The sequence below is a fragment of the Manacus vitellinus genome, unplaced genomic scaffold, assembly GCF_001715985.3.
Source record: "Manacus vitellinus isolate BGI_N305 unplaced genomic scaffold, ASM171598v3 scaffold_7_pilon, whole genome shotgun sequence".
In the NCBI taxonomy this organism is placed as follows: domain Eukaryota; kingdom Metazoa; phylum Chordata; class Aves; order Passeriformes; family Pipridae; genus Manacus; species Manacus vitellinus.
This window is the reverse complement of record NW_021940813.1, coordinates 28,116,819-28,127,900: the sequence shown is the minus strand read 5'-3', so window position 1 is coordinate 28,127,900 and position 11,082 is coordinate 28,116,819. Positions and strand designations below refer to the sequence as shown.

General features: G+C 39.8%; 1 protein-coding gene across 8 annotated transcripts in view; it reads right to left on the bottom strand.

Annotated features, from left to right (window-relative positions):
* Nucleotides 1-11,082, bottom strand: part of INPP4A (inositol polyphosphate-4-phosphatase type I A) — a 104,497-nt gene that overhangs the window by 65,224 nt on the left and 28,191 nt on the right. For all 8 annotated transcript variants that reach the window (XM_018084071.2, XM_018084070.2, XM_025896245.2 and 5 more), the window contains exon 2: nucleotides 8,657-8,717. The gene's annotated coding sequence lies outside the window, so the exon portion shown is untranslated. The remainder of the gene's footprint in view (nucleotides 1-8,656; nucleotides 8,718-11,082) is intronic.

The window sequence follows — 11,082 nt, the reverse complement described above, 5'->3', positions numbered from 1 at the left end:
AGATACAGTTCACTCAGATCCTATTTTATTGTGCAAAAATATTTAGTTTTTTAATACTGTTTAAGAATCTGTGTGAACAAACCATGAGGACAGTATTTACCTTGACTAAACATCACGCTATGAAAAGGTTAAGCAAGGTGCACAGTCTTGGATGGGATTCACTTCACTGAACTTTAGTGGAGTTAAGCCAAGGAAGCAACTATATAGAATTGAGTAGGGAAGGATAGGAATCTTCAAAAGGTAATTTTTTCTGACTTTCAAACAGTTATCTTAAGAGACTATGAAACAGGATTAAATTTGCATTCCAACATCTCATGTTTAGTAATGATCTACAACAGTACATTGTACTGACTTCATCCACCACCACCCCCCTCACCCCCACCCTATAACACACACAAAGAATCAGGGAAGGAGAGGATTGCTGGAAATTCCTTTATTTCTTTTCTTCCCCAATAAGACTGTGAGATGTCTTTTTCCTGAAATTTAGAGGTGGAAGCCCCTAAGACCTTATCATCTTCTCAAAAAATGTCTTCAAGTGATGTTTTTCCAGTTTTTCTGAGCATCCTTATAAATGACAGCTATGCAGGACTGAGATGCTCCAAGTGTAGTCTCTCAGGAACAGGTTTAGACAGATTTTCAAATTAAAACCCCAGTTTACTAGCCAGAAAAACGTGATCTGGAGCTAAATAAAACCCAGCAAACAGAAAAAAGCGCCATACCTAAAGTGGGACAGATTCTAAATCTAAGGCAGTTGACCATGACTAATAAAAAATAAACCTGAAAAAGCCCTCACACATTTTCACGCTTATCTTCTCAGTCCTCCCCTCCTTGTCATCCCTCCTCGTGGACTGTCATTCAAAGCACTCTCTTTCCAACAGAACAACCCCCTGCCAAACTGTTTACAATTTAGTCCATAAACAGTGTTTTTTCTTTATTTGGCAACTTTCCAAGTAAGGACTGTGAGATCATAATTTTTCACCACAGAACAATAACAACTTAGTACCATTATACAATAATTAGTTAGGAAGTAAAAAAAAAAAAGAGAGAGAAGACATACTACTCTCTCCTGCTATTCTTCTCAGCACTTAAAAACCTCAGAAAGGCAGGCCAAGCACTTATTAATAAACAAATAACTAGAGAACTAAACGGTGCTGCCAGAAGTACATTAAAAAGGTTTCTTGCTGTGGCATTTGCCTCCTGCTATTATATGAAGATTTCTGATAAAGATCAACCTGATCAACGTCTTAATAGTTGATAAAGCCACTCAGAACATCTCAGGATTTGCAACAAATCAGAAAGCACATTACTCACCCTTGCTCAAAGGACTCGGCTCCTTTTCAAACCTTGTATTGGGACAAAGCAGTACCCAGGCAAAGGGCAGCTCTTCACTAACAAAGTTACAAGTTTCAGCGTCTGTCAAACTAAGGAGGTATCTGGGGCAAGGGCTGTCACTGACTCCAAGTGCTGCACCAATATTTGTCACTACAGGCACATCAGTGATCTACAACCACAATTTTTTGCTTCAGAGCAAGCTTTTCTCTCAGTGGTCATGAGTTGGCTGTCTAGCAGTCAGCTTCTAAATGTATCTTGTCACAGGCTGAACTTAACGCACCTTTGTCCATCCCTACACATTCACTCAAAGCCTGATTTATCACACAGCTTTCCCTGTGCAACGCAGGGAAACACCAGGCCAATACAGCAGACAGCAAGTATCACACTCTACAGGAGTGATTAAAAAACACAAGCTGCCAAACAGCCCTAAGTCCACAAAATCCAAGTAATCATTGCCCTTCATAAATCTTTAAGCTCCTCTTTAACTGTACATCAAACATTTTCCTATTGACTACTGTTATACATCATGCAATTATCACTATGCATTTCTGTGCTGGCTAAATATTTTATCCACATGCTAGGTGCACACACAAACTCCAGTCACTGAGAAGTGTCATATATTAAGTTCACATCATCTCTAAATCATACAACAGGACACTTCTATTTTGGTATCATAATCTTTGTACAATACCACACTGTTACACATAAACCTTCATTAGTCCTCTGATGGGCTACAGACATCCTGCTTGTTAGCTATCACCTACCCAACAGCAGCCACATTTCAAAGCTCCCCATGACTTGAGCAGCATAGTTACAGCAATTACATCTCCCATTTTGCTAGTCTTCCTGACATATTCAACACAGCTGTTCCAGACTCCTCTTGTAACATCAGTCCTTTGATTATCCCTGCAGTTTCTCCTAGAATCACCTAGAATGGTTTGGGTTGGAAGAGACCTTAAAGACCATCTCATTCCAATCCCCCTGCCATGGGCAGGGAACACCTTCCATTAGACCAGGTTGCTCAGAGCCCCCAACCTGGCCTTGAACACTTTCAGGGACAGGGCATCCACAACTTCTCTGGGCAACCTGTTCCAGTGTCTCACCATCCTCACAGTAAAAAATTTCTTTCTCATATCTAATGTCAATCTACCCTCTTTTGGTTTTCTCTGACACTATTACATACTGAGGTGAAGTTTCTCGGGTATCAGAGGAAGTGGTGCACAATTACTCCAGACCAGGTCCCACCCCAGAAGCTCCCAGCTGAGATGCCATCCCTCAACCAGAAATACCTCTCTTGACACTTGCCTAGACCCTATCCATCATTTTTTCATGCTGGTGCCAAACTGACAGACTAGAGACAAACTTGAACCCACTCACCCTCACATAGGCCTTTCTCCTTCAATGTCTTCCATAGCTGAACTCCCTATTAATAGAAAAGTTGTTGCATTACTTCCAAAGCTGAGGAAGCACCATTCAGTTTCAGGCATTCAGCACTGATGCCAGAGTCAGGTACCCTGGCTCTTTTAACAGTCGAGACAGAAAGCAGGAGCTGGGTGCCTAATTAAAATCTGCCTCTTTTCCAGTGATTACATAAGAGCTTAGACTGCTAATTTTGACACCAAGGTTAAACTCAGAAAGTAAATTCATGACAATGTGTGGCCTGACACTCTGCTGGGTTGAATTCCATCCCTTTAGTATTACCTAATGGTACAACTAATTGTATAGTCATCCATCTAAAACGACATACTGGAAATTAATGTCCTCCTCCCACCAGCTAGTTTCAATAGTCTCCTCTGAATACAGCATGACATGATATCAACTCCAGAAAAGAAACCCCTAAAACAAAAAAGCCTCAATAAAACTAAACAAGTCAACTCCCAAAGAATAATTCATTGCATATATCTACCTCTTGTTGTCTCTCCCGGGTCAGTTCTTTGCGTGCATTTACAGTTCTTATACCAACCTAATTTTCTTCCACCTTGAACAGTAATTTTGATGCAGCACTATGTTAAATGGCTCAGTAGAATCCAGAGAGACCAGATCTAGCACATTTCTTTTTCTAGAAAACCTACTTTCTTATTAAAAAAAGATACTAGGTCAGTTTGACATGACCTATCTTAGCAAATTAGATCATGTTTCATCCTCCCTCCACTCAACTCCCATGTCTTTAATTATTCATTCCTACAAAAAATATTCTAAGGGTCAAATTCACAAGAAAGCCTAAAGTTCCCTAGATCACATTTTCCACATATCTAACAGTATCGAGTAATAAAAATCCTCTAAAAATCTTAGTAATGGATCTATATTTTAGTTACACATAAAATAAAGGTACCTTTAAGAAATTTCCAATTTGGGAACTCCCAATAGAGTAACTTAAAAGGTCACTCTGACAAGCCAGAAAGTCTGATTGATTTTAAAATATGAAAGATGCAAAAACTGGATACTTCTTCCCAGAAAACAAAAAGCTATGTGAAATGATGAGTAAAACACCCAAGACTTCCTGAAAGCTCCTGAGACCTAAAAAACCACAAGATATAGATTGAGCCCTTGTATAACTTGATATGGGTTGGACTCGATGGTCTTGGAGGTCTTTTCCACTCTTTATGATCCTATGGGAAATCCTAGTGCAAATCTGAGATGTTTCTGGGATTCTGTTACACAAGTCTCTAAGAGTTGCAAAGTACTTTAAATTCCCATCATTCGGTACAATTTCTTATATTCATAAACTATTAAATATGTTCATTTAGACTTTCCTATTAGTTGGGTCACTCAAGCATGCTACATCTGGAAAAGTTTTTGTGAAAAGGCATGACTTTTTTGATAAAATTTGAAGGCTTTTAAAAGAATAAATACATTACTCATTTCAAGAAAACTGATCAACAAGATGTAAGAACATTATTTTCTTTCCCCCTCCCCTTCTTGTTTTAGCACTTTGGTACCTCTACCAGCTTGACATACACGTGTAAAAAAACCCCTTAAAAGCACACAAAACATTGCCTTAGTCTGCAATTTTAAGCTCTTTTTCTGACCCAAATTTGCATTTTTATCCCTTGAGCTGAAAGTAATCATCTTGTTAAAAGGTGATATTTGCATATGTTGCCTCCTTCAGACAAATCTGGGCCTGAGTTTTAAGACCTACTCAGCAATTCATTCTTCAAACAGCGAGAAAGTGAGAGTTGTGCATCCTGCTGCTTTAGAACCAGGTTTGTAGCTGTCTGCTACAATGTTCAAAAGCAAGCCCATGTTCAAAACAGGCAAGCAGTTAAGACTCCTTCTGAATATCAAGGCTAAAATCTTCTACTTGGGCTACGCCTAAATTAACACTTATGGGGCACCAACAGGAAGAGTGGAAATGGAAGGGCAGGCACTGACCTCTTGTCTCTGGTGGCCAGTGGCAGGACCCGAGGGAATGGCATGAAGCTGTGTCAAGGAAGGTTTAGATTGGATATTAGGAAAAGGTTCCTCATCCAGAGGGTGGTCGGGCTGGAACAGGCTCCCCAAGGAAGTGGTCACAGCACCAAGCCTGACAGAGTTCAAGAAGCATTTGGACAACACAGTCTGGGACACATAGTGTGATTCTGGGAGTTGTTCCATGCAGAGCCAGGAGTTGGACTTGATGGTCCTTGTGGGTCCCTTCCTACTCAGGATAGTTTATAATTCAATAAATTCTGGTTCAGCAAGGTAACTCAGCTTAGGGGCAGCGCACCAGAATATGTGTAACTATAAGCTTCAGTTCTACAGAATCAAGCAAAAAAGTTCAGATTTTTCCTGGTGTAGACTTTAGGACTGACCTGACCTTTTGGGAGACCTCCAATCACTGACAACTGCACCTGACTTCACCAAGGGTTGTGCTCAGTGTCTACAAAGGACTTTTACTGAGATGTCAGACTTCAGATTAAAGATATGTATTTGAAAATTTTCCCTGCCCTCCACAAAATTATGAAAAATCATGCACTAAAGCTAAAAATAACTAGGAGCCTTTTCTGCTATTTATTCTGCAGAGACTAGCATGACAGCAATGCCTCAGTTTGAGGCATAATACTCTGCAGATTTTTGTCTTTTATTACAGTGCTTCAAGCTATTGTAGTCCAACCAGCCTTGGAGACCATACAGACAGTTTGCAAGTGTTTGTACTGCACAGTCCAGACCTTTTGATGTGTGGAAGTCTGTACTTGAGGACCTATATGGTCACTTTATATCTTACCTTCCTAGCTATAAGAAAAACACCAATGGAAGTGGGAAAGTTTCCAAGAATGAAAGTTGCATGATAGGCAGCCAATTTTGAGGGTTGGTTTAGATAGTTCGGATTAAGTGTTAATCCCCTCACTATGTTTTAGTGAAACAATTATTACTGAAATCCTCATTATGATTCTGTGGTAGTTCATATATGTATCTCCCAAGGATAATGCTGAGATTATTAACAATTAGGTGCTGGAGATTTTGTAATTTAAACACTGTAACAACTTTAAAATTAAAAGGCAAACACAGGAGTAAAATTTTATGGTTTTGAATTGTATGCAAGCTTGGACAGGATAAAGTTCCATGCACTTTAAAGGGCTTGATGTAAAATACCATTTAATTCCAGAAAACCCTTAATTTGTTTTTGTGCTGGCATAGAATATAATGTAGGTTAAATATCTGAAAAAAGAGACAAAACACTTAAAACATTTGATCTGCCTCCACCTTCTCCCTGACTCTGTGCCGTCCATAGTTGTTCTAATCAGCCATCTATCATCATGTCCTCTTACCCTTCTCTCTGTCCCTCTCCCAGCATTATGGCTCTATTCAATCTCATTATGCCTTCATTTAACATATTATTCACACATAGTCCTTCATCTCTGTCTTCACTGCTAAAAGCATAGTCAACTCTGTGGACCAGAATCAGCACTCTGAAAATCCCTTAATGGAATACAGAACATTATAGAAAGGCCAAGTGCCACACATTATGCAATAACTGCACATGTAGTTACTGCAGTTATACACACCAATTCAGCATGGTGCATGAATCAATCTAGAACTAACAAGACAGTGATGAACACTGTGGTCCAAGAAACAGGATCACTGCACGTTTAACACAACATGCTTTTATTAACAATCACCTCTCTTTAGTCAGTCACCTGTGCAGTTTGTCCATTCATCACCTACACCAGTTTGTACTTTAGCAGGGCATGTTTTCTAGAGATGTCACCCAGAGAACTGACTGAAGAGAAAGCCTTGACTGTTACTTAGAAAGGGTCCCGTTACCTGTTTTATACACACATAAAGGAGCCTCAATCAAAAAGTTATGTGGAGTTTTACATATGAAACACTGAGTTTGACTTTAAATGAAGAAAGAACTAAATCTAAATCAGTGGAAAGAAAATATGCACCAAAATACCAAGCAAGCAGGCAAACAGAAGTGGGCGGCATTCTCTTTTCTTTCTCTCCTATTTTCTCTCCAGACCTACTCTAACACAAAGCTTCAAACAAGTTGTGTGATCTGATAAAATATGGAGTGGGTTGCACAGTCAGGGCCATATTTGAGAAACACATAATTAGGATGGTATTCTGTCCCTGTAGGGAGCTCCAAATGCTGTTTTTTTTCCTCTATTGTTATGGATTTCTTTGAAAGTGTGGAGACAGACCCCACAGGGGAGAAGTCATAGTTGTCTTGGGGCAGAATGACAATTCTTTTTTAATTTCTTCAGCAAGAAGTAGCACTGAACTGGATGGAGATGCAGGAGCGCCTTGGGCATATTTTTTCCAGTGTAGACAATGATTAATAGAAGAAAGATGATATGAATGACTAGTATTACTGCAATTCATTTTAAGTCACAATAAATCTAGCTACAGGGTCTGGTAATGCTAATTTGCTGCTGGCAACTTCATCCCTCCCTTCTTGGGATGAAGATCTGTAAGTGCATGCCTGATTGCCAAGTTGTTCTTCACTGGTGAAAGGAAAATATTACACATAAGCTCCTAGAGCATCCTGTTGTGCACTCTATTCCATTATGCCCCAATTAAATAACAGAGTTCGTGGTATCAGCTATTTGCTTTAATTTCAGATGTAGGCAGAATCATGGCAGCACACCTCGCTAGACTTCTCGGTACTTGATTCTCAGTCTGCATTAAGATACACATCTGATACAAGAAAAGCACGGCTGCAGGAGAAAGTGCATTTGCTGACTCTGTGTGCTTGATCTTACAAATGAATCTGATCTCCCTTAGCAGGAGCTGGGGAACAACATTTCTGAGAAGTCACTGCTATTCATCACTGACTCTAATGCACCATTCATTCTTTCCTGAACTCTGTAAAAGGGCACTGAGGGTACTACATCAGAGACTAGGGCACTGAGGATTCACCCTCAAGTCCTGCACATGGTTGTGCATGTTACATAGACTAGGAGCATCTGGTTTCACCTCTTGCTGCCTCCTATCCCCAGAGCAGCAAAACTTCCTGCCTCTACCGTAAGACTCATTTTATTAGAGTCTGCTTCATACTGCCTTGCAGTTCAGGACATATCCCACAGATCACCAGCACATGTGCCCCAATTTCTCCTACTCTACGAAATACCAGAGGCAGCTGGTCAGCTCAACACAGAGATGCTCCACACACAGGAAGCAAGAAGAGTCCTGTGACAGAACTTTGCTTGGAAACAAGCAGGCAAGAGTCTTCTCACTTCTGCTAACAGAACACAGATTCCCCTCTCAAGGCCTAGTAACGCAACTATCAGCCTCCTCACCCTGCCACACCACAGGACATAAAGAAGTTCTTTCACTGTGGAGAAGTAAATACGTGACAAATGTTTGTGAAGTGCCCAACACGGTTCAGTTCCCACCCTGAAGGATACTGCCCTATGCTACAGCAATATGCAATGACAATAAAGGCAGAGCTTACTTCTTCCATCTCTGCTGCCCCAGGATGTTTAAGGAGAAAAATTAAAGAACGACCGTTTTGTTCTTACCGTAGAAAGAAGTGACAAATACTGGTCTTTCAGCATAGGTTGTACTTTAAACCTCTAACACTTCCAGAAACACATCACTTGTTCAAATACAAACATATCATACTGTCACAAGCTATCAACCTACCTGAGCTTCTGTGGACAACACACTCAAATAAGAACAGAGAACATCTGGCCATTATAATTAATTACCCACAGTACAAAACAGGGCAAAAGCATGCCACCAATACCAGAACATAGGATCTTTTCAGCATGTTAATATTTCTGAGGCTGAAGATCTTTCAGATTTGTCTGCCTCTAAGTTAGGATGAATCTCTGAACCCTTGCATTCAGTGTCAACAGATGATCACACATTATAGTAGTAATCACTAAAATTATATTACCTTACTCCACCTTTCACAGATGATAATCAGCATGTGTATCCAGTTCTTTTTTCAATAAAGTCTGAAAGACACAAAAAGGACAAATTGTTTCTGACTGAATAGATCCAAATAAACAGGCTAGTAGTATAGGAAATTTCTGGGGAGGCGAAGTAATAAAACCCACTAGAAACTGGTAAAAAATGCAGTGTTAATTGAATTGTGGATCAGTTCTGAGGAAAGAGAACATAACAATAAATTTGAAAGTGAAATTTCTGTTCTGCCTAAAACAGCTGCCACTATCCTAACATTTCACCTATGGTCTGTTCTCAGCCCCCATGGTGATCTTAAGACATGATCATTACTTTGGAAGGGTACCGCTCCAAATTTTCAGTTTTACACTTTCTGAAATGATGCAAGAGCCATGCTGCAACCCAACAGTACAGTGCTTTTTAGGGGTGAATTAGGAGCAGAAGGCATGAAGGCAGTTGGGGTGTTGGAAAGTACAAAACCTGTTGGGATGAAGAGTAAGGTGAGGTACACAGACAAAACTGGCACAGTGCTGTCCACATGGGGAACAGCCCATGGGATGAATTATCTCTACCAACTTAGTCACTACAAAAGTAAATCCAGAAGTAAAGTAACACATAGTATAAAAAAATGTGGTAGATCAGGATGTGGGAGCAAACTGGAGAGCTAAGTATGGATGAATCTGATGAGTAATTGGTTGGGCTACAGGACAGTCCAAGACAGCAACCAGTTGAATACACTAGCTCACCTTCTCAGTGTTTTAACTTGAAGGTAAAAAAGAGACAGGCTTCTTCTAATGCAGTCTGGGCTAGATCCCAGACATATCATACCTCATACCATACCTCAGATATATCAGTTTTTAGTTCTTTTTTTTCCTAATGTCATGAAGCTGGAACCAGTAGTAACATTTCATGCTTCCGAAAGTATTACAGAAAGAAAACAATGATTTATAAGTAATTACTTAACTGCACAACTGACGCACCACACAAATTGGTCATTCAGTTTCACACCTCCACTTCTCTATTTACACTCAGAATTACAGAATAAAAACATTAACTCTCTATCGGGGAGGTAGCAAATAACTCCATGGATCAAATTTTTTATCTTAAGGCTAAAACACAAACTTTTTAGCTAGTATGCTCTCCAGGGTAAGAACAAGTATGATTTTCAAACTGAAATATCTGCCATTTTGCTTCAACAGAGCATGTTAGAAATCTGACTGTGGTACCACAAAACTGTGACAAGGCAACAGGTTCCTATGTAGAGAGGATGTTTCTCTAGTAAAATGTGTAGATGAGGCAAATATATAAATACATACAGTAAGATTAAGAAAGCTAAAGCTTTAATTTACAGAAAAATGCACTGATATTCATAAGCAAAACACTCCTTAAAACATTAAATTCAGTGAAAATTTATACATAAAGCAGTGTTCAGATTTATGACGCAGTAATTAAAATGCAATTCCTCAGTTTACAGTGCTGCGTGTAAATAACATCAGTTACACTGTTGTGTGAATAACTGGAAAATCAATACTAAAGAAGAACCAGGACTGAAGTACAAGACAGAAGTTAAAAAGTACTAATACAAAACAGCACACTACAGACTAACAAGAACTTCCTCTACCATTTGCGAGTTCATCATTTGAGAAAAAACACGAAGAAAGAAGATCTCCACGCCAGGCAAGGCAGCCACAAAAGGGGCAGATACTGCATTAGGGTGTACCAGCCAATGTGCTCTTCTCACTACAAAAAGCAGCAATGAGACTGAGTTAGGAACACTGGCTACAATAAGCTAAACACCATCCATCTCAGTCCATAACGTGTAGAGAAAGGCTTATGAGGACAATAAAGAGGTAGTTTCTCCAAGAAATTGTTAAGCTCAGCAAAGAGAAAGCTGAGGAGAGCTACAACTTGCTCTTCAGAGATACATGACAAGGGCTAAACACCAGAGAGCTGTAAAAAGCACTAAGATAAACAGGGTGTTAACAAAATAACAAACCTAACTGGAATAATAGCAACCAAGAAAGCTAGTTTAGCCAAGGAAAAACTTATTTTCCATATAATAGAAGATTTCATCATCATCATGGCTAGGTTTCGTGAATGAAGATTGGGGAAGGGCTCTACCCATGTTTGTTACAAGCGCACTGGTGGCTAAAAAGGCCAATACGAGATGGACAAGTCCGGTTGCAAAAGGCACAGCAGAAAGGCTCCTTAGGTGGTATCAGCAAGACACGATTCTTTCTGTGTTGTCTTTTCTCTTCAATGATGATCCTGCATGCTTTCTCAAAAGAAGCAGCAGCGTTATAGATGGTGTGTCTCCAGACCTCCCGACTGGAGGCCAGAGTAGACCAGTTATGTTGATCAATATGGCCAAGGTTGAGATGTTGTTTCAGGGAGTCCTTGTATCTTTTCTTTGGGGCT